This window comes from Peromyscus leucopus, chromosome X (genome assembly GCF_004664715.2).
Source record: "Peromyscus leucopus breed LL Stock chromosome X, UCI_PerLeu_2.1, whole genome shotgun sequence".
Lineage (NCBI taxonomy): Eukaryota > Metazoa > Chordata > Mammalia > Rodentia > Cricetidae > Peromyscus > Peromyscus leucopus.
In genome coordinates, this window is record NC_051083.1 from 79081871 (window position 1) to 79106739 (window position 24869).

A 24869-nucleotide genomic window follows, 5' to 3' on the forward strand; every position below is an offset into this window, starting at 1 on the left:
TTTAGTTTGGGTTAATTAACTTAGACAAAAAAGGGGAGAGCCTATGCCTCAGTTAACCATGTTCTGGACAAGCTTTGAACATATATGGGTACCCTGGACCTGTCAGTCAGAAGTAAGGTTGAGACCTGTTTGGGCGGGAGGAGAGATTGAGCTTGGTATGCAAAGCCCACACCCTGTGACATACCATTTCTAACAACACCAGACCTTCTCCAACAGTGCCACAACTCCTCATTCTTTCTGCACAGTTCAATTACCTGGGGACCAGAAATTCAAACAAATGAGCCTATGGGGACAATTCTTATTCAAACCACTAAAATTACCTCAATCAAAGTTTTATTCAAAAGTAGACAACCTCACCTAATGTTTTATTTAAAAAAAAATCTACTTGCCAAAAGAAGAAAAGAAAGAAAAAGAAAATTTAGTTTTGTTTATCTGAGAAAGTGTCAATTTCTTCAAACTTTTAAAGTATAATTTGACAGTGTTTACAATACTACATTTTGACATTTTGTACTCAACACTGTGTTCCTTTGTATTTGCTTCAGGCTTACATCATTTATAAGAATTTAGTTTCATTGTCATCTTTGCTTCTGTATAAATACAGTGTGTTTGTTTCTAGCTTTCAAGTTTTTATCCATTTATATCAATTTTTCTTAAATTGTTTTCTTTATCTTTGTACTTTGAGTAGTGCATTCCTACATATAGGTGTCAGATATTTGTATGCTTAGTAATCTTTGTTTCTAGACATATATTTTAATAATTCTTTTGACATTTTAATGTAATTGTATAATGTCCCCTTCTCATTCCTCCCTCCAAAGCCTCCCATATATGCATCCTTTACCTCTTTCAAATTTATGGCCTTTTTTATTTAATGGTTGTTGTATATGTATTTCTAAATATATAAATATAAGCTTCTCAGTATATATAATATGTCATTTTTCCCTCAGTGCTATTCATTTGGTATTGGAATCAACTGGCTTTCTTTTCCTTTGAGAAGACTTTCTTCTACTCTCAGCATCCCTTAGTGGCCTAGAGTTCTTTGTCTAGGGTTGAGGTCCCAGGAGATTTCCCTCTTGTATGTTATCATGTATATCTGTAGAAGTAACAGTCTTATTCAATAAGAAACACAGAACCAATGCAAAGAAGAAAGCCAAGAGGTCAGAGCTAAGAGCTAAAAACCTTACCCTTCCTCTCATGGTGGTCCTACCTCTCTGAAAGAGACCTACTTCCTGTGTCTGTCTTTTTTTTATGAAGTTTCTGTTCTGCCTCCTCATTGGTTGTAAACCCAACCACATGACCTCCTAGTCACTACCCGTCTGTACAGACCTCCAGGTCTTCTATGGTTGGTATTGAGATTAAAGGCATGTGTCTCCAATGCTGGCTGTATCCTTGAACACACAGAGATCTACCTAACTCTGCCTACAAAGTGCTGGGATTAAAGGTGTGCACCACCACCACCACCACCACCACCACCACCACCACCACCACCCAGCTTTCCTATGGCTTGCTAATAGCGCTGACCCCCAGGCAATTTTATTTATTAACATACAAATAACATTTTAGTACAAATAAAATATCACAATATTTCCCCTTTTCCATTTTAATAAAAGGAAAACGTTTATAACTAACATAAGAAAAACTATATACAAAAGTACAATAACTATACACAATATATACAAGTAATAAATACCTAAACAATGTCTAGTCCATTTGTATTTGACAAATTCAGAGAAAATAATTCCATTATCTATCCTATTTTGGTAAGTCCAAAATGTATCTAATTCACTTTCTATCCTAATTAATCTTCAACTATAACTAACTAATCTTCAACTGTAACTAACTAAACTTCAACTCCCTCAGAGACCCAAGAAGGAAATAATATTACCTAATAAAAAATAAAAACAGGAAATGCATGTAAGCAGCCTCCAAAAAACAAATGTGAGTTGATAGAAACAGCCAGCTGCCTGGACATTCACCTGAGGTTTCTCTGCAGTGTTAGGGCATCATCTTCAGCCTATAGGATTAGCATATATGACAGACTCATTTGTGATGTAGGATGTACACAAGGCCAATAGTTCGACCTCACATTGGGTGAGAGCAGTCCATGTACGAGAAACACCTGAATTCCACTAGTGTCCTGTCATGAGTCAGGATTTTAAATTTGGAACTTTTTGATTTTTTTTAATTCAGCTGTCCATTTTTCTTGGCTGTGTATATGTGGCTTCATCTGAGCATCCCGTTCTTCTTCACATCCCTCTATTAAATGACAGTCTACTATTGAGAGGCGTGAGCTTAGTTACTCTTTAAGAATAACTATTTCAGCTGCTGTTCCATTGCACATCAGAAGCCATTGGCCCACTGCCTGTTCAGCTGCCTTCAAAGAAGATGGCACTGTACCTTTTCTGGATTGTGAAGATCACTTCAGGGATGATGCCATATTGTCCTGGCCTCAGAAGATGCCTTTAGATAAAGCCATAAACACACTTGTTTTGGCAAGAATCAGTAGTCCTTTGTTTTGTGTCCTGTCTGTCCTGTTTGTCAGCAGTTGATTTGAGGATAATTTGTTGTCCAGTGGCTAACTTTTGCCACAATGAAAGTTAACTCCATATGCAGCTTCTTCAGTGACTATATTTTCTCTGAAGTAGATTGGTACTGCCAGGAGCTGACATGTCTCATAGTTATAACAAAAAAAATAAAATTTTTCTAAGTTATTAAAACATTTTAAATGCCATATTCTGTAGATCTCTGAAGGGTTTGAAGATGACCTGTCTATCTAAAATATATCTGCTCAATTTTGAAAACATACCTAATATGACTACAAGTTCTATTATAATGTTTAACTACTAACTTTCATTTCTTTATATCCTAATAGTTGGTAATAATAACATTCAAGGATCAGAAAATTGCATTACATTGTTAAATGAACAGTATAAGTACAATTAGAAATATATATATATATAATTTTCTAACAATATCAATTTCAATATATATAATTTGTATATAATATAAAACAACCCAATCCAATGTAAAGTATTTAAAACTAGTTGTTGTCTTTTTTTTTTAAACAAGAACTTTAAATCTAATCTCCTTTGAATAGCCTTTTTCCTAACCCTTGACAACAACTTGTAACCAACCCCCCTAAACAATGAAAATTATCCCAGACCCAAAACCCATTAAAAGAACAACAACAAAAAAAACCTGCCCCACACTACCTCGTTGGGAATATGGGCATTGCATTCTTAAAATTGCTTCCTGCTGGGTGTGGGAGAAGGTATCTTTATCCTGAAAAGAAAAATTTTAGGTAAATTTTCAAATTCCAGAAAAGGTAATTATATCCTTCGTTATCCAGTGTTTGTATAATGCCAAAGTTCAGGGTTTATCTCAAGTCCTTATTCAAGTAGTCTTTGAGACTGGATCATCTCAGCTAGCCCTCTCATAATTGCTCTGAGCACTTTGTAGTCCAAAGCTGATCTGTAGATGATGTTTGTTAGCTTAGTGATATTATTATTGTCCACATGTAATTGTTGTTGTTGTGGGGACCCATCTTCTTTCGGGAGACTTCAGTTGATGTTAAGCCTGGCAATTATTTCCTGCAGAAAACTGATAAGAGACTCGAATAGAAAGACATATATATGCAGCTAATTGAAGCCTTTTTTTCTAGAATTAGTTAGTACTCCATAAGACCATTCATATTTTAACAAAGTGTAAAACGTATGTATATATATATGTATATTATATAATACATACATATAATATATATATTAATCTTATAAATTTTGATATAAAATTCATACTTTAAGAAACGTTTAAAGAATCAGAATAGAATCAAAGAGTTGAGATTAGTAATAGAATAGTCCCTTAATTAATTTGGTTTTTCTCCTGTCCCATAGCAGAAGATGGCTCTTTTCTTCTGGCATGATACAGGGAGTTTGCATTTTCTTTTTAACAACATGCTTGAGTTTAAAGAAGGAGGGAGCCATTCTCCAACTCCAAAGTCAGCTTTAAATTTTAATTGAACTAGGGCTATTAGAAGACCAATAGTGTTAAATCTTTAGAGAAAAGCAGAAACAAACATTTAGGAAGACATAAAATTTTTTAGATAATATATACCCATACACCGTTTCACTCTGTTTCTTGGGATAGATGATTTGTCCCTTTTCTTCAGTTGTCTCATTTGTCCAGTGTTCTTCAAATTCCTTAACCTTCATTCTCCTAAAAGACAAAAAAAAACCTTTCCCCAAGACTAATTTTGGGGATGTTTCCTTTGGACAAGTTATTATCTGATTAAATGAAAAGGCATGTGTTATTGATACCAGTTAGTTTAAATTGGATGTTCATGCTGGTTGATGAACTATTACCTCCTCTAATTAAGAGGTCTCTCTTGTTCAAATCGAACCTTTATCAATTTTTATCGTACTCACAGTTTATCTTCTCCTGTAGAAACAAAAGCAAAACCTCATCCCCAATGTAACACATATCCTGGTTTCCATTCTGAGGTCAGCACATCCTTAAAGTATATAGGCTGATTTAATTCTGTAGTTTTTTCTATTATCCAATGTCTCTCTGCAGCTGTTGTTCCTTTCTCATTGGCATTGAGAAAATTGCAGTCTATTCCTGGGGGATTTTGTTACCCCTTTCTGTTTATTTAGCATATCCTTTAGAGTTCTGTTTGATCTTTCTATAACTGCTTGACCTGTGGGATTATGTGGTATACCTGTAATATGCTTTATATATGCAATATATAAGCAAAAAACTCTTTCATTTTAACAGAGACATATTATGGAGCATTGTCAGTTTTGATTTGTGCAGGTATACCCATGATGGCCATAACTTCTAGCAAATGAGTAATTACAGAATCAGCCTTTTCAGAACTCAAAGCAGTTGCCCATTGAAATCCTGAATAAGTATCGATGGTATGGTGTACATATTTCAATTTTCCAAATTCTGCAAAGTGAAACACGTCCATCTGCCAGATTTCATTCCTCTAAGTACCCTTTGGGTTACATCCTGCTGGTAATGGCATTTGGTTGTAGAAGGAACAAGTAGGACATTTCTTTACTATTTCTTTGGCTTGTTGCCAGGTTATGGAAAAATCCTTTTTTAAACCTTTACTATTGACACGATGGTTTTTTATGTAATTCTGAGGCTTCCAGCACATTTCCTATCAATAATTTATCAATCTTATTATTTCCTTGTGCTAGAGGGCCTGGCAGACCAGTATGGGATCGAATGTGAGTTATATATAAAGGATGACTCCTTTTCCTGATTGGATCTTGTAAGTGAATAAATAGTGAAGTTAATTCTGAAGCATCAGGGATAAATTCTGCAGTCTCAATATGTAATACCACTCTTTCAGCATACTGAACTTGTAATGCTCAGCTGTGAAATCAACCAGGGTTTACTAGATTTTTCTCACACTATAGGTAAAATGGGACACCTGGATATAACTCAATTTTCTTTCCTGTCTACTGAGTGCAAGGTTATGACTGGCTAGATTTTGATATTTTACTTTGATATTCTAGATTTTAGAGGACAGATATTTAGAAACACAAGATATTTGTTATATTTGCTTCATTGTAGAAGCACAGTGCACTAAATTTCTCAATTCTTCATTGTCACATTTAATAGCTCTAGTAAGAGAAACTCACAAATATTGTGTGAGGGACTAGGTGGCTCCTATGAAGTTATCCACTCTAAGAATTCTTTGTGTTAATGATCAGTAATTTACCAAATGTATCTGTGATTTCACTTCCCTAGTCCTAGTTTTTTTTTTTTTTTTTTTTTTTTTTTTTTTTTTTTTTTTTTTTTTTGGTTTTTCGAGACAGAGTTTCTCTGCGTAGTTTTGCGCCTTTCCTGGAGCTCACTTGGTAGCCCAGGCTGGCCTTGAACTCACAGCGATCCGCCTGGCTCTGCCTCCCGAGTGCTGGGATTAAAGGCGTGCGCCACCACCGCCCGGCAGCCCCAGTCCTAGTTTTTGTGTTAAATATTGCTAGTGTATTTCTTCTACAGTTAAGCTGTGATTCTCTATATCTGCCTTCCTGTTTTATTGCTTCAATTGAGACGATGTACATGTCTTGCATGTAACTTACTTTTCAGATAATGTAGGAAAAACTGAGTTTTCAGTGTGCTCATCTTTGGATTTTTTCACTGTGAAGTAGCATTAACTTCTCAGCTCCTTATATTCAAACCAGAGTCCATACTGAACACTTTTATCCAAATGACAAGAAATCAATCAGAAAATGTTGTAAATACAAACATGTCAAAAGGCTCCAGAATGAAAAACTATTTCTCAGAGCCATAAAGAAACTTGAAAATGGCCGGGCGGTGGTGGCGCATGCCTTTAATCCCAGCACTCGGGAGACAGAGCCAGGCGGATCTCTGTGAGTTTGAGGCCAGCCTGGGCTACCAAGTGAGTCCCAGGAAAGGCTACACAGAGAAACCCTGTCTCGAAAAAAAAAAAAAAAAAAAAGAAACTTGAAAATGTAAATGAAATTGTTCCCTGTGGAAATCCCTATTCCTGGTGTATAACCAATATTTATACTTTATCTTCTCAGAGAACATAATTATAATTTTAGAAATTATCTTAATTTTGGAAAACACAGCTTGTCACTTTATAAAAATAAATATCTTTGGTTTTTAATTCAATAAACCTTCCATAAAAAGAAAATGTGAATTATTAGTGGACAAATTTGGAAATTTTGAAGAAATGATGCAAGTGCTATGTAAAAGTATTTTATACTAAACCATTCAGGAAAACAATAATCAAATATTTAAAACTATAGCATATTTATGCAATATAATATGATCTTCAACTACTTTATGCTTTATGCTTTTAAAAGAAGACAATAATACTGATTTTATCAACAAAAATTAAAGGAATAAAGTCATAAAGACTTTATTCTTTGTAAGAAATATATATATATATATATATATATATATATATATATATATATATATATATATATTATTTATCCCCCAGGACACACAAATTTCAAATACTAAGATTTGAATTTCATAAGCTTGCCTCTTCTGAGTTAACACACATTCCCCAGTAGGTGGAAAAGATAAATATCAGTCAGTCCTATGACTATTTAGCCTATTCCTCTCTCATTGAAGTTGTGATAACCAAGAGAGAATGCAATGTCTTAAAGTTGAAGTATTTCAATATATCTTTACTTAAATTTAGGGCAAGAATAAAAATAAATAAATAAATAAATGCAAATTTGAAAATATATATTTAATTGAGAAGAAAAATGACAAGTATAGTTTCATGAAATAGAGACAGAAGAAAACAAGTTCATATTAATGAGCAATCATCTTTTCTTCACAAAGAATATAGTAAACACCAGTTACAACAGTGATTGCCCTTTGTGTCCTGTTCACAGAAAGTAGGAACAGAATCCAAAGTGACTGGGGAATTAAATGCAGGTACTTTCAACTGTTACCATGGTGTTATACTTTCTCTACTAGTAAGTGGTGAATCATTTAAGCATTTTGTATAGTTTAGTATATGTTGAATATTTTATATTATGTCTTTTAAATGGCATCCAAAATAATAAAATCAGTAATGGTTTGCATTTTTTTCCTTTCCCCCTTCAGGTAGCATTATACCAAAACCACACAAGCCAATAAGTTTCTTGTACATTTTGTGAAAATCAAACACACAGCATATTTAGTTTTAGTGGTTATCAGTTCATATGGTCAGTGGCAGTGATAAAATATTCAACGAATCTTTTCTATTCTCAAGATTAGTGGTTCTTTTCCTTGTATTTTTAGAACTTTATTTTTTAAAAATAATTGTTCTTTTAAGATAAAGACATGCTGAAATGAAAAATCTTTCATGAGAAAGACTGTAGTGATATGTGAAAGTTTTAGCTGAAAAGGTGTTAAAACTGTGGAAGGATTTGCCTTGTTTTAACACATTACTAGCTGAGTGGACATGAAAAGGATATTCTCAAGATGTATATCCTTTGTTTGGAAGTCCACTCCAGCTGAAGAAGTGTTTCCAATATGTTTCTTATGCCAAAGTAGATAAGCAGAGATGATGATTTCCTTATAATTTAAACTAAACAACTTAGAGAATGGTAATTAGAGAATAGTTTTTTTCAAGAAAGACATATCAGTTCATAGAAACTGTACATTGGTGAATCAGAAGCAATGCATTGATGACATAAAAAATATATGTCTTAAGAGAAGGATATCAGATACTTTGTTCATGATAAACACCTTGATATTTCAATATTCCAACCCTAAAATCTTCTATATTAAAAAATTGACTTGCTTTGATTGCTACTAGAAGCGAAGTAAGTAGTATTAACAAGAAATTAAATAAACTTTGATATAGCAAAGCTAATTTCAGACACTGTTAAAAAGGGAGGATACAAGAAGGGTTCAGGATTAAATAACCAGCTATGAGTCAATTACATTTGTCCAAGTGAGGCTTGATTGTGGTGTGTTCTTGAGTGGAGATGGTAAGTGGTTAGAATAAATATGAGAATGTCTGGTGAATTTAGTGTAGAAGATAAATGTAAGAGTTGTCAAAGTTTATTCCAAAATTTTAGGTGAATCTTTGATAGAATTGTAATACTGGCAAATATATGTTGCCCTCAGGATGAGGAAAACAATCTAATAAATTACTTAAAAAGTATTAATTGAGACACCTACGATGAACAATTTTCACAAGTTATAATTGCAGTTAAACTTATACCTTTTAATTTCCCTGTAAGGAATTTATTGTCCAGAAACATTTATACATGTGTAAGATGCCTAATATAAAGGGTCATTCTCTGTATTCATCAAGAGAGGATTGGGCAAATAAAATATAACAGTGCTATACACTGGAACATTGCACAATCATAAAAAATAATGAAGAAGTAACTTATATATGTAACTAGAAAGAGTTTCAAAATAAATTGTTCACTAGACAAAATGAAATGCAGAATAGGAGGGGTATGATTAGTGCACTACCACTTCTGTAAAGATGGGAGATGATATTAAGATATATGAGCAAGATTTTTGTGTGAGTTCAATATCTCTCGAATGACAAAAATCACATAATAATGTTTATACCTCCTAAAGAAGTGAAAATGATAGAGAAAAAAGCATAAAGTTTTAGTACATCCCATTTCATTTGTGGAATTTTAAAATATGAAATGTGCTACTAACATAATACATTTTTCAAATAAAATTTGCAATGTAGGTTTTCTACATATACACAGTGAATAATTTCATAATAAATTGAGAAAATATAAAAGGAAAAAATAAGTTTCTGTTAACCTTATGGAATTCTGAAAAAGTAAAATATGACATAGCAAAGAAAAAGTATGATTGGTGGGTAATGTATTACAAATTCACCAAAGCTAGATTGATATGTGTAGCAGTAACGCCCGCATTACCAATACCCGTTCACCATGTCCGAGCGAAGGGCTGCGGATTAAAAATAGAGACAAGAGACAGCGAGTCATTCGCCATGACTGGATGTCGAATGCCGTTTATTGAAAGAGGGAAGAAACCTTAAATAAAGGCTTACAGCACAAATGGAGGAAGCCCCGGAGGGCAGAAGTTCGCTATCAATGGTCTACATTCCAGACCCAATGTTCTACATTCTTGCATCTAAGTTGTTAACACCCAAAATGCAGGATACACAAACAAGGAACTTCCCTTAAGCATTCAGAAGGGTGGATACCGGCAGGGAATCTGAATAGGGAGGACATCTGATCAAGGTCAGCAAGCAAGGCCGCAGCCACTCACAGTCGGGGGCCAGGGCCCATGGCGCCCACAGGTCCCCCCTTTTTATTAAATGAGCTTCTGACTTAGGTTGTGTGGGACGTCAGCAGACCACCTTACCCGTCATAGAGACACCTGCCCAGGCCACACAAGTGCTCTGTCTTAGGTTGATGGCAGCCCCCCAAGCATTATCCGTCTCTGAATACTCATTATCATACAGACTCAACCACGTGAGCTGTAGAGTGACTGCTGCCAAAGATCTCAAAATGGCACTGGGCTTGCAATCTGTGCGACACAGAAAAGACCAACAGAAGTCCTAACCCACCCATAGCCAGGAGGCTAAAGGCAATTGAACCATTCCCTTCTTAAACGAGCCTTACTGCAAATTGGAGTCCTTGTAAGGTGGTATCCCATAAGCAAATGGAACTTGAGTTTTAATAATTTTTTACAACTTACAAAGCCAATTATAATGTATAAAAATGGAATTAAATTTACCATGCCCAATAAGAAGAAAGATTAACTAACTGTGGTAGCTACTTTTGCTGCCAGGGTCTCCATTGTGCTAGCTGTAGTAACCAATTATGAAATAGCAATCCCAGAAACAATAGCAGCAGTGGCCACCACTGCTATAACAGCAACAACGGCAACAGCGATGTCAGAGTCTCTTCTGGAGCGTGTGAGCATCATCTGTGTCTAGCTGCCACGGTCCACTGGCATGGACACGGCTCCAGGAACACGAACCACCAAGGCCCATTTTTCTAGATCCCAGCACTACTTAGGCTGGCAGGTCTGCAAGAGAACAACTGAGAAACATAAAGAAAACAGAAAACAAAAACAGCAAACAAGGAGCAGAACTAATGGCCTCAATAATGGCTACATTCAGGCTCACAAATTTTGAGGTATCTTCAAAAAGGCTAGATGAATTTCAGGAGGCAAATAAATGTTGCACAGAGCCATTCCTGAAAAGTAGGTACTACACCAGCTTGAGGGGGGTTGCAAAATGTGAAAAAGGCTTAGCTGGCATGTTACTGTTAACAAATGAAGTTCATTGACCTTCAGAGTTATCCTTAATCTCCAAGGTGTGATACATTCTCAGCGTTTTAGAAAAAGTTACCATACATTACCTTCTGAAGAATCCAACCACATGGCTACAGTTCCTAGGTTTACAATAATGTTTGCCAAGGCTGGCCGTATTGGGCTCTCAATCCCCATTGGCATCAGAAGGGGAGAGTTTTTTACGAAGGCCCAATAGGTCTCTGCCATGTTGGGATTCAGCAGCAGTCACAGGGCGCACACAGCATTCAGGAACCCAAAGAGGAATTTCATTGTCCTGCGGAAAGACACAAACAGATCCCCAGGCCCACACCAACACCGGATTGGGTCCCCTCCAAGTGCCAGTAGAAAGATCTTTCCATCGCTCCAGAGGGTGATTTGCAACAGGAGCCCTCCAGTGCTTATCTTCAGCAGATACTCCAGCAGAATCCACCAATAAAAAATTTAAAATATATAAAACAAGGGAAAGAATAGAATGTGGAGAGGAGAGATGAGCCCCTAGCTCCCCCCTTTTTACTTTAGCAATATAAGTTTTTAAGGTACGATGGCAGCGTTCTACTATAGCCTGCCCTTGAGGAGTATAAGGAATACCAGTCTTATTAACAATAGAAAAATCTTGGCAGAATTTTGAAAATCCCGTACTACTGTAGGTGGGAAAATTATCAGTCTTGATGTATTTTGGCACTCCCATGTAAGCAAAAGCATGAAGACAAAGATTCTTTACATTTTTAACCTTTTCCCCTGAATGGACAGAAGCAAAAATTAGAGAAGAATATGTATCAATAGACACATGGACATATTGTAATTTTCCAAAGGAAGGCACGTGTGTGATGTCCATCTGCCACACATGATTAGGTAAAAGTCCTCGAGGATTAACTCCCAAATGAGGAACAGGTAAAAATTCCACACAAATAGGGCATGATTTAACTATCTGGATGGCTTGTTCCCGGGTTATGCCTGTATGATAATGGGGAGATCCAGCATTAAGATGATAACGCTGATGCAACTGAGTAGCCTTATCAAAGGCAGAACAGACTAATGTGACAGCCATACGAGTAATGGCGTCAGCCCTCTGATTATCTTCACTTAGAGGTCCAGGCAATTGAGTATGAGCTCTAATATGGCCCACATAAAGGTTATGTGAGCAGGACCATATAAGTCCTTGTACTTGCAATAAGTATTCATGAATGGAAGAAATGGTTGGTATGTAGGCTGTTGTCTCCAAAGGCATAATGGCATGTGCCACATATTGACTATTGGTATAAATATTTACACTCTCATCAGAAAACATCTGTAAAGCAAGCAACAGTGCCTGTACCTCTGCCACCTGGGCAGAAGTGCCCTGGACTTTTATTCTCTTTACTATGTTACCAGAAACCATCACAGCAAAACCACGTGAAGTGCCATCAGTAAATACCACACGGGCCTGAGGAATAGGAGTCATTTGTACTATCTTGGGAAATATAACAGGATGTAATTTAAAAAATTGACACACATCATTGGAGGGGTAGTGAGTATCAAACTGACCCTGCATGGAGCAGGTCAATATGGCCCAATCATTATCATTAGCTTGCATCCATGTTACTTGAGACTGGGTGTATGGGGTCACCACAATATCTGGCTCCTTACCAAAAGTTTGAACACTGAGCTTGATTCCCTTAAATATAATCTGAGTGACAGCCTGTGGATAAGGAGTGATTTTTGCTGGAGAAGCTGGGGAATGTACCCATAAAATAGGACCTGTTTGCCAAAACACTCCAGTAGGTGAATGAGTAAAACAAAATATCAAATACAATAAGGGAGAATTAAGATCTATATACTGTACGTGAGCCTGTTCCAGGGCCTCTTGTACACGTTGTAGGGCTACACGTCCTTTAGCTGTTAATTTACGGGGAGATGAAGGGTCAGGGTTGCCCTTTAAGACATACAAGGGGCGAAGCTGACCTGTTGGAATTTATAAAGTGGGCCGAAGCCATTGAATATCTCCCAGAAAGGTTTGGAAATCATTAAGTGTGCGTAGCTGATCCATACGCAGAGTAATCTTTTGTGGGCGTATGCCCGTGCGTAACAATTCATGACCTAAATAATGATAGGGAAAAGATACCTGTACCTTTTCTGGGGCTATCTGTAAATTAGCCAAGCTAAGAACCTCTTGTAAATAAGAAAAGGCATCAAAAACAAGTTTTTTATCTTTAGCAGCCTTTAATATATCATCCATGTAGTGAATTATATAAACACCTGGAAAAGCTTTTTGAACTGGAGCTAGGGCCAAAGACACATAAATTTGACATATAGTAGGGCTATTGGCCATTCCTTGAGGCAATACCACCCACTGATATCTCTGATAAGGTTCCTTAAGATTTTCTGAAGGAACACTGAAAGCAAAGCGAGGACTGTCCTCGGGATGCAAAGGAATGGAAAAGAAATAATCCCTCAAGTCAACCACAATTAAGTGCCAATGTTTAGGAATTGCCACAGGGGCAGGCAAGCCAGGCTGTGTTGCTCCCATGAGAAGCATGGTTTTATTTACAGCTCTAAGATCCTGTAATAGCCTCCATTTTCCTGATTTCTTTTTAATAACAAATATAGGTGAGTTCCAAGGTGAAGTGGAAGGAATGATATGTGCAGCATCTAACTGCTCCTTAACCGATACATATGCAGCCTCCAATTTTTCCTTAGTAAGGGGCCACTGCTCCACTCATACAAGGTCATCACTCTTCCAAGTGATTTTTATCGGTTGTATTATTGAAGGCTGCTGTGCAGTGACCCCTATGGAAAAGACCCTAATCCTCTAGTATCCTCAGAACCTCTAGTGACACAGTTTTTGTCTGCCGCAGGGAGCGGGTCTCCTTGCAACATTTTCCCTAAGCCTTTGTCCGGGCAGTAGCCCTGACTCTTCAGCATCTGTTGTACAGGCTGTGTAGTAAGTACAGCTCCAATACCATCTAACACATCCCGTCCCCACAAGTTCACTGGAATGTTAGGTAGCACAAATGGTTGAAAAGTTCCTGCATGACCTTCTTTATCCTTCCAATTTAAAAGTAGCCTGCTCTGTAATGGCGTCTGAGCTGTGCTGATACCTTGTAGGTTAGAGGTAGAATTTTTAAGGGGCCAATTGGGATCTCAGGATTCTTGTGAAATTATAGATATATCCAGCATTAGAATCCAATAATCTTTCAATCTCAATCCCGCATAATTTTATTTTTAATTTAGGCTGTTTATCATTGATAACTGTTTGTCAAAACACCTTTTTCCCTGTACTTTCAAAGCCTCTAGTTATACATATCGGCGCCATTTTGAATTTAAAATATGAAAGCAATAATAATTGAGCAATTCTATCACCAGCTTCTGTTTCCATGGTCCTTTTTACATATGCCAATTATAAAAGCATTAAATACAATCTCTATAGGATTTGAAAAGGTAAACTTTAGGTAATACTCTTTAGTATTTTTATAAAATCTTTAAAAGAGGATCCTTTCTTATAAATTTCAAGTAACACATTAGCACAAGTAGCCAATTATTAACAATGTGGACCAAACAATTTACCTGTATTTTATTTACTGGAAAATTAATTTTGTAACCTCTTTATCAGGAAGAGATTATCATTTATGGATTATCTTAGCAACATTATTTAATAGGCTAATAACCCAATCTATTTTAGGTATTATATTTTATAGAATTAAACCAAGAATTTCTAGAAAGCAACTTAAATTGCAGAGCCAAATTTTCAGTAATGATCAACAGACAAGACCATACCTAATATATAGTTTAAAATTATGAATCCTGTTCCTTTAGTTTATCAACCATGAGGATCAAACATTCATCCAAAGATTTATTAAGACAATCAAAAGAACAGAACATCCTTTATTTAAACAGCATTGACTTAGCATTCAATGTCCTGACTGAAACCATTTTTCACCAGAAGTTAGGCCTGGTTTAAAGTTTTAGTGCTAGTCCCTTCCTGGCCTCAGTTCGCTGGCTCTGCCCAGTGTTCAGGCTCTATTGCCAGCGCCTGCCTGAGCCGCACTCCATCACGGCTCTGCCTCCCACCGGTGTGTACCTGTCTGCCCGCTGCTTCAGGCTATCTCATGCACGCCTTTGTCTGCCACAGCCGCTGGGCACACCCCGCACAAACAAACTCACATTTAAACTTCCTACTCCCATGAAGGGAATACCTAATAATGAGTTATTCCCACCATAAGGGAAAACAGAAAAACATTTCCCATGAAGGAATCCTAAATATTGAATTATTCCCACTCTGAGGGAAAAATAAAAAACATTTGAACCAAAATTAAGCAAACAGACAGCAAAACTTTAAGCTCTGGGCTTGCTTGCTGTTCAGCCAGCAGCAATGAGGCCTACCTGCCGATTCTTTGTAATTCAGATGCTGCTGCTCTGCACTGGCAGGAAGAAAAAACTCAAGAGTTTTCAGCTATCCTGAAAACTCTACAACTGGAAAAAATCTTTACATCCTCCATTACCGCTGGGAAGAGGCTTCTCTCTTTTCTTCATCCTTTCTCTACAGGGCCCCAATCTTTAGGCCTAGTTTCAAAAATTTTTCCCCTTTTTACCGGGAAAATCCTTTTTTCTTGATTAAAATTTTTCCCCCATTTTTAACGGGAAATTTCCTTTCCTTCCCTCTTCTTTATTGGGAAGATTTCCTTTTTCATTTAAAATCTTTAGCTGTCTTGCCCTTACTTAACTTTGGTGCCTTCCTGCTTCAACAGTCCAATTAACTGACTGTGAGATAATTGCACCCATTTCAATTCACTCTTACCTTTAAAATGCTGGCCGGCCTTCCAAGAGTGTCCGTCAGCTGGTCCTTCTTTCTCAGATCTCGGTGGGACCTCCATTTGTAGCGGTAACGCCCGCATTACCAATACCCGTTCACCATGTCCGAGCGAAGGGCTGCGGATTAAAAATAGAGACAAGAGACAGCGAGTCATTCGCCATGACTGGATGTCTAATGCCATTTATTGAAAGAGGGAAGAAACCTTAAATACAGGCTTACAGCACAAATGGAGGAAGCCCCGGAGGGCAGAAGTTCGCTATCAATGGTCTACATTCCAGACCCAATGTTCTACATTCTTGCATCTAAGTTGTTAATGCCCAAAATGCAGGATACACAAACAAGGAACTTCCCTTAAGCATTCAGAAGGGTGGATACCGGCAGGGAATCTGAATAGGGAGGACATCTGATCAAGGCCAGCAAGCAAGGCCACAGCCACTCACAGTCAGGGGCCAGGGCCCATGGCGCCCACAAAGAAAGACACGGAGAAGTGGATGAGATCTGCATGAATAGCCTGGACATAAGTGGGAGCGGTGAAGGGCGAAGGTCGAGGGAGGGAGAGCGGGAGATCCTAGCTGGATCGGGAGAAGAGGAAGAAAACAGGAATGGCAGACCATGGTGAATGAGGACCGCATGAGAAAATGAAGAAACGAGGAGCTGGAGAGGCCCACAGAGATCCACAGGAATGCCCCCACAGAGGACTGCTGGCAATGGTTGAGAGACAGCTGGGACTGACCTACTCTGGTGATGGGATGGCCAAACACCCTAATAGTTGTGCCATAAACCCCATCCAAGGACTGAGGAATCTGGATGCAGACATCCACGGCTAGGCCCCTGGTGGAGTGCTGTGAGTCTAATTAGTGAGAAAGAGGAGGGCTTATATGAGCAAGAATTGTTGAGACCAAGGTTGGATAAAGCACAGGGACAAATAACCAAATGAATGGAAACACATGAACTATGAACCAAAGGCTGGGGGGGGAGGGCTGGGGGCCCAACTGGATCAGGCCCTCTGAATAGGTGAGACAGTCGATTGGCTTGATCTGTTTGGGAGGCATCTAGGGAGTGGTACCAGGTCCTGGGCTCATTGCATGAGTTAGCTGGTTGAAACCTGGGACTTATGCAGGGATGCTTGGCTCGGTCTGGGAGGGGGGGACTGGACCTGCCTGGACTGAGTCTATCAGGTCGATCCCAGTCCTCGGGGGAGACCTTGATCTGGAGGAGGTGGGAATGGGGGATGGGCTGGGAGGAAGGGGAGGGGGCCAGGAGGGGAGAGAACAAGGGAATCTGTGGCTATTATGTAGAACTGAATAGTATTGTAAAATAAAAAAAAGAATTTTCTCAGTCATTAATACAAATAAAAGTGTATGGAGATGTACTTTGATCTACCAACAGATCTATATACTGCAGTACTTTAAGCTTCACCATATTTTGAGGCAGATATGTTTTTGTATGTATGCATATCTGTGTGTCTCTGTCTCTTTCTATGTGTCTGTCTGTCTCTCTGTTTCTCTCCCACTCTCTGTCTCTGTTTGTTCTCTGTATTTCAAATTCTTAATTGTCCTGTTTTTTTTTTCCCCATTTTTGGTATTTTTTTGTGCATATGATTTGAGTGCTGACCATTTTGCAATGGATAGCCAGGGAGTTCATCCTTGGGAAATGCTGATTCTCTATCTGTTAGCAGTCTTTAATTATCATTCATTGATAGTCATGTTTTAATGCGCATGGGGGCTATATAGAGGGCTCATTATGTAATAGCATTGGCTACACATCCAGAGGACCCCAAAATCATCATTTCCAGAAAATAGCACTTGATTTCAGCAGACATGGATGTAGGACACCAACATAAGTGCAAGTCAAAAATATACACATATAAAATAAAAATAATAAAAATTAAATATATACATTATAAATACTAAAACTCAATAAATTAATATGTAAAGGAAATATTGCTGATTATACCTGAAGTAACTTAGATATCTATTTCGTGAACCAATATAAATATAATAAAATATTTATAATTTTCTTTGAGAAGGATCCAATACATAAGCAAAATTATTATTTATTTAAACATAATAAAAATTTTCTTTATAGTATTCTTTATTTGACACTGAGACATAACATACATCCCTAGATTTGTGAATAAAGCAAGATTTAATAATGCCAAGAGTACTACATATTTTTGTCTTCCCTTTTGTTTTCCAATCCTACCTCTGCCCTGGCCAGTAGCATTAAAAATAGATATAAGAATAGTGTGACATAGTTGCAGGACATATATTTTGGGCTTTAGAATCCAAATGACCCCAATTTGAATATTGACCTCATCTGCTGACCATCTATGTAACCTTGTAAAGATAAATTTTCTGTATTAGCACCCCCAATTATAAAATAATAATAGAAATGTGTAGATGCTTAGTAATTGTTATTTGCATTCATAGAGATACCTATTACTGTGAGAGAATAGTAGAAATTTTCCAAGCAATATATGTTGGTTGTGATATAGTGATGTGTTTAGCATAATGTTCTGGATACAGTTTGTAGACAATGAATCTATAAAACAGTAATTGCAAGATAGATCAGTGGAAAGAAAAGAAATTGCTCACTTACAAAATGTCTCGTTTGCATACCAGGAGACAAAAGTTGTTTTTAAAAGGGGAAAACTTAGCATCTCACTAATTAAGCTCAAAAATTGTTTAAAAAGGCAAAAAAGAATGAAAAGACTTCCTTTCAATAAATTATCTTGAACATTAAAGGTTATTAATTTAAAATAAGTACAGTTTGGAGCTAATATTTTTAAGACACTGCTGGGTACAGTTGGAAAGGATTATGTTTTCCTATCAAAAATCATTTGTAGAAATCTGTGTTTCTTTTCATTCAAAATAATCATATGTTGTCTTTTGGAAGTACTTCTTAAGATGTATTCATAATATACCTTAAAATACATTTTGTTTTTACTTGGCAGTAAGCATTTAGTTGAATATAGATTCTAATAACAGATTGCCTGATTTACTTTATTTCATCGTATACCCTGAGTATATTTCTGAAATATCAAAATGCTTTCAATGAGTGTGTTGGTTTAACAAAAGTATAGAAAAAAACAGCTGTTATCCATCTCTTCTTCTAACTCACAGGAATATTAGATTCTATTTAGTTTCTGTCATCTGCCTGATTAAAATGATTACTCAGAAAGTTATAGCTAATGATGCAAGTTTAAACCAGGTGCTGCCTCTCTTCAAGTCACTTTTCGCTAAGCATGTGAATTTAGAATTTGAAAGCTGCACATGCTGTAAGTGTGGCAGATGACTTGCCTGAAATGATGCTTTATCCATCTGGACTCCGGAGTTTTGTGTATGGGTGAAGAAGAACATATTCACAAATTCTCTTGAAAATTAACAGGGATCTTGTTTCAGAATATAGACTATTTTGATTTGTAGAGCATTGCAAATTTTTCTAGCTCTAAACAAAAATCAACATCCCAAATAATAAACTCAAGATGGACAAGGATAACAGAAAGATAGGCAAGAAGATTTGAATCTTAATAAACTTCAGTAAAATTTTGAGTTTTATAGATGTTAATAGTTATACCTTTATGCACACATCTAATGCATCTAATTACTAACAAGCCCTTAAGAAATCCTCTACCTATATGAGGAAGTAAATCATGAAAAACCACACCAGAGGTGGGGAAAAAATGAAAAATGATGGACTAAGATTGCTAAATCCAGAAAAAAATAAATTCAAGTACCTAGGCTTGATCTGCCTTCTAATGTGGAGAGTGTACTTATTTTGTGCCTTTTCACTGTCAAATGCTAAAGTAAATCTTAATTCTTGTTTTCTGTGCATGTGCTTTGGCATGGGTTCTTTGAGAACAACAAAGCCAACAATAATACTGCTGTGTTTGAATCAAAGGGAGTGTTGGAAGAGACCTTTTTCCCCATCCAATTATTATATTCTAATATTTTGCAGAGTACTAATGTCTATGGCTCATTATTTAACATCATCATTCATGAAAAGAGGAGCTATGCCTTTTCACCACTACATCTTGGGGAACCCAAAACATTGCAGATAATAAACATTTTATGATAAATAACAATTATGAAGTTGCAGTTACTCTGCAACTTTTAGTATTGGTAAGGAAAGGTTTTCTGTTTTCTTTGACTTATTATTGCTGTATGTGCAACTAAGTATTTTTATTAGCAAAGCATTCATTCTCTAAATATTAAATAAGCATTAGGTATAAATGGAGCTGTTTTATATTAACCTTATTTTTAGTTTGGAAACATGCTAACAGCAAGTGTGTTTTTTTTTCAGAGAATAAGTAGAGTGATAGAAAGGTTTTCATTATAAGGTTAAGAAGTTACCTTACTGTACAAAAACTGATTTTACATCTGAGTTCTAGATTATGTTCCCTATTAATTCAAAATATTTTGATTATTAAAATGTTATATTTAAATACACCAATATATTACAGAAAACAGAATTTTTCTTATGTCATAAACATAGGCAGATATATTTCTATATTTTTCTTATTGTTAGATTTTTGTGCATGTGCACATGAATGTAAGTGCACATGTGTGCATGTGTGTTGGTGTGCATGCCATAAGTACACGTGAAGGTCTAAGGACAACTTTGTAGAGTCAGTTTCCTTTCTTCTACAATGTGTCAGAAATCAAACTGGAACCATCAATCGTGATGGAAAATAAATTTGATGGCTGAAATATCACAACATCCCTTATGCTTTGTTTTCTATTAACAGTAAGTGTATATAAATATCTATGATTTTATAATGATCAAATAATTTTGTTTGTATCAAATATAGTAAATGAAGTCAAATTATTTGCCACCAGCGGACAAACTGAGATAATTTTTACTGATTGCTTCAACAAGACTTCTAATATTGTAGATCTTCATTTAGTTAGAGATTAACTCTGCTCCCAGAAAGAGAGGCATATTTTCTTCTTGAATTTAGTGCAACCTAAGACTGTGACATAAAGGATGCTATGTGATTTCTAAGCATCAAAAATAGATTTCTATATCATTATGGAGAACATAGATGTTTGCATACAAAACTCTATTCTACTGCTTAGTTTTTAGGATTCATCAAGAGTTAGAGATTTTATATTGTTATTTAAATGCTGCAACTCTTTTGCTACACCTGGAATTTGTCTTTACGTTTTCATCTACCTAGAATACCACTCATAGTCTATGCAAAATTTACTTATACTCATCTTTGGAATCTTAGCAAAAGAATCATCTACCATAAAGACCTTATTGGCTCATCTTTTCTAAAAATACTTTCTGATTGTTACACAGTATCATCACCAGATTTAATTCAATTGTAATTCCAATCATGACTTATAAGTATTTTGTGTATTTCATATACAGGGTATTATAACACAATAATGAAAAGATAAATTTATACTCTCAAATCCTAAAGGCAGTCTCTTAATTTCTGAGCTCAGTTTATTAATCCAGGTGACTAAACTATATGGATTATATTTTCTGATCTCTTTTGACCCTGAACTTTAATTTGGATTCAAATAAAGGAAGACATTAGCAATAGATTTTAAGTAGCAGAAACTAACCAGAATATATAGACATTTCCCCTTTTTCTAATATTCCAGAGTTTTAACAGTGGCTACATTTACCTAGGATTGCAGTTCTCAATATCTGTGCCTCTATCTGGGTTCCACTAATAGACTTTCTATTATTCTCTGTTTAGGGCTAGAGATGCAACAAAAAATTCATCAGGCAAAATTCATTAAGAAATGATTAAAAATACTAACATTCACAAACGTTATATTAGATGCTTTAGTCAACATTTTGTTATATAATTAAATCCTACTTATTCTCCATCTTACAAGAAACAATTTTTTTGTTGTTTTTGTTTTTGTTTTTCAAGACAGTGTTTCTCTGTGTAGCTCTGCGCCATTCCTGGAACTCATTTTGTAGCCCAGGCTGGCCTCGAACTCACAGAGATCTGCCCAGCTCTGTCTCCCAAGTTCTGGGATTAAAGGCATGTGCCACAACTGCCTGGCAACAAATAGAAATTTATTGGCTCTTGACTTTGGATAAATGAAAACTAAGATTCAAGATGTAGGATCTGGTAAAGACTGTTTTTCTATACCATGAAAGGAAAAGGCTAAAATTTAGAAAAGAGGGGAAGAGCTCAACATGTTGTACTAACACAAATCATTCACATGAGAATGGAACACTTGTGATCTACTCTTCTCTTAAGCAGATATTTATAGTATTTTATAATATCAAGTAATTTTCACTTTGGAGAAGACATTCAAACCATAACAGCAAGATTTAAGAAAAGTAACCAAAAACTGACCCATAAAACCACTGTGATTAGATAAATTGAATTATTGCTAAGCTTGGCATAGCAGGATTGTGAAGAAAGACTAGACATTAGGAAAAAATATCTAATTTTATTGTTAGTTATTATTTTTTTAAATTCATTGTCACTGGCACACGTTTGGACAACCTAAACATGGCCTTCCAGCAAGGCAGCCTATTTATTGTCATTCTCATGGCTCATATTCTTAAGATATTGAGCTGGATAGAGAAGGATAGAGATTGCCTCTCTCTGCACTAACAAAATAGAAACATGCAGCATGGAATGTTTTTTCCATTGTTCCTGTTTAGCATATACTTCACCTATTCATATTTATCTTTTTTCCAATAATACTTACATTCTTATAAATAGCTCAACAATTAAACTTTTAGATTATGACACATTTTGTTCCTCACAGACACACCTCAAACATTTCCCACTTTTAAAAACACAACTTTTAGACTGATCCATCTAAGATGTAAATTAAATCATATCCAATCCCTCTCAAAAACCTGTTATACTTCCTCATGTTTTTCAGAGTAGAATTTTTTTTAAATTTTTTATTTAATGTACTTTTCTCTGCATAAATCATGAGGCTCAAGTTCTATACAAGATGCTTATGTATGGAAAATATTTCTTTAACAATGTGTTATTTATAGTTTGAACTACTGAAGTCAATTAGATTATATGCCTGGGCAGGGCACTCCAGCTCTCAGACCATCATAGTTTTATCCACCCTCATCTCATGAAGTCGCTGAACCCAAAGACCTACTCACCAGAGAGAATTTATGTACTAAGAGCATCTATGAAAAGCATTATTTAATGATTATTTAGGCAATATATTGTTCCTCTAAGATTAAATCAGTTATAGGCTATATTCTTCCATAAGTATATGTGTTTATTTAAAAAGAGAGATTTGAATGATGTAGGGACCCTAAAAGATTTCATTACAGCCCTCCAGATTTAGACTAAAAATTTTGCCTAAATTCTATAGGTTTTCTTGAGATATTACATGTTTTCACTTAGCTGTTTAAGCTGAGTTCAGGGGAACCATATGCTATGTATAAGATATAATCATCTGAGAACCACAAAATTTCAACCATGAAAACTTGAAAATCACTTGTTGAATTGTCAGACCATTATCTTTTATTGGAAAAACTTAGACTCAAGTAACTATCTGAATGTTTAAAAGCTTGTTTTTTTCTTGAACCCATTTTAGTGTTAGACTTCACACAGAAACTCTCTGGATCCACAGACTATTGGGACTGCTGTTATAGATGACCTGTTTCCCACAAGGGAGTTAAGAAACAATGAAGAGCAATATATTCAGCTGACCATTATCAACATATTGAGTTATCAGTCAAGTCTGAATATGCCATTTTATATGTGTTCTGACAATAATAATGATTGTAATCTTGGTTCTACAAAATACAAGAAAAAGAAAGAGTATTTTTGTGGAAAGTTTAAGGAATGTTTCATTTCACCAAAATTATCTCAATTAAAAATATATCATAGGGAAAATGGCTTGATAGTTAAGAACACATATTGCTCTTGTTGAGGATCTGAATTCAGTTCCCAGTACTATGTCAACTATCTTAGAACTGCTTGTAACTCCAGATCTGGAGCCTTCTTTTGACCTCTGGCACCACCTGTATTCATAGGCACATACCCACACATAGATATATAGACACAGAGAGACATACACTCATGCATGTGTTTGTGCACATTCACACACAAAACACACACACACACACACACACACACACACACACACACATACACACACACAACAGAGGGAGACAGGTACACAGACTGACACAATCAAAAATATTTTTTCCATTTTTCTTTTTAAAATCTTTATATAATGTTTTTCTCATATTCTTTACACTCTCTCAACTCCTTCTAGATGCCTCCTTTCTGCCCACCCAACTTTATCTATTTTCCATTAAAACCTGGAACAAAAGCATGAATCTGATTTATGTTGGTCAAGTACTCATGATCATGAAGCCTACCCTGGATTGTAGTTGATATATTGTGTGTTACTATATCATAGAAAATGGATTTTTCCATCTTCCAGGACCTATCCATTATAAACAGCTTCTTAGCTAGGCATGGGATTTTATGTTCACTTCGCCTTCTCCATGCTGATATTTTGTTTGGCTTGAACATAAATAAGAACATACAGGTGTTATGCATGCTGTCACAGTCTCTGTGAGCTCATGTGAATAGTAGTCCTGTTGTGTTTGGAAGACACAGGGGTTTTAGACTCATCCAACACATATGGCTCCTATAATCTTTCTGTCTCCTTGTCAATATACATCTCTGAGTCATTAGGGGTGGGATATTAAACAGACATCCTATTTAGGCCTGTGTATTTCCAAGTAACTCCATGCATATTGCCTAGTTGTGAGTCTCTGTGTTAATTCTCATCTTCTGTAAGAAAAAGCTTCTCTGATGATGGTTGAGCAATGTACTGTTTTACGATTATAGCAATATGTAACTGGGAGTTGTTTTGCTCTGTTCATTTAGCAAAAAATAGTAGTAGGTTTATCCCTAGAGCCCATGATCTATCTAGTCTCAGGTTCTTAGCACCATTAAGTCTTAAGTATGAGTTTTAGCTCATGGCAAACCCAAATCCAGTCCAAAAGTGATTGCCTACTCCTATATCATGCATGCCACTATTAAAACAGAGGTTATTTTTTTCAGTCAGATCATTACTACAGTTCATAGGGGTTGTGCCTCAATGAGAGAGATGATCATTTTTCCCTCTGATAGTATGTATAAAATTTTAAAACACTGTGAACACTAATCAGTGAGGGGGTGAAATTTCCAGGTTTGTGGTAGGTCAATCTCTCCATATTATATTCCATAAGCATGCAATATGTTCAGAAATAGGGTCTTGCTAGTATAAAGAACAGCAAGTAATGTTGGCAATACCCTGTAAATATGTGGGGGGTAGGGTCTATG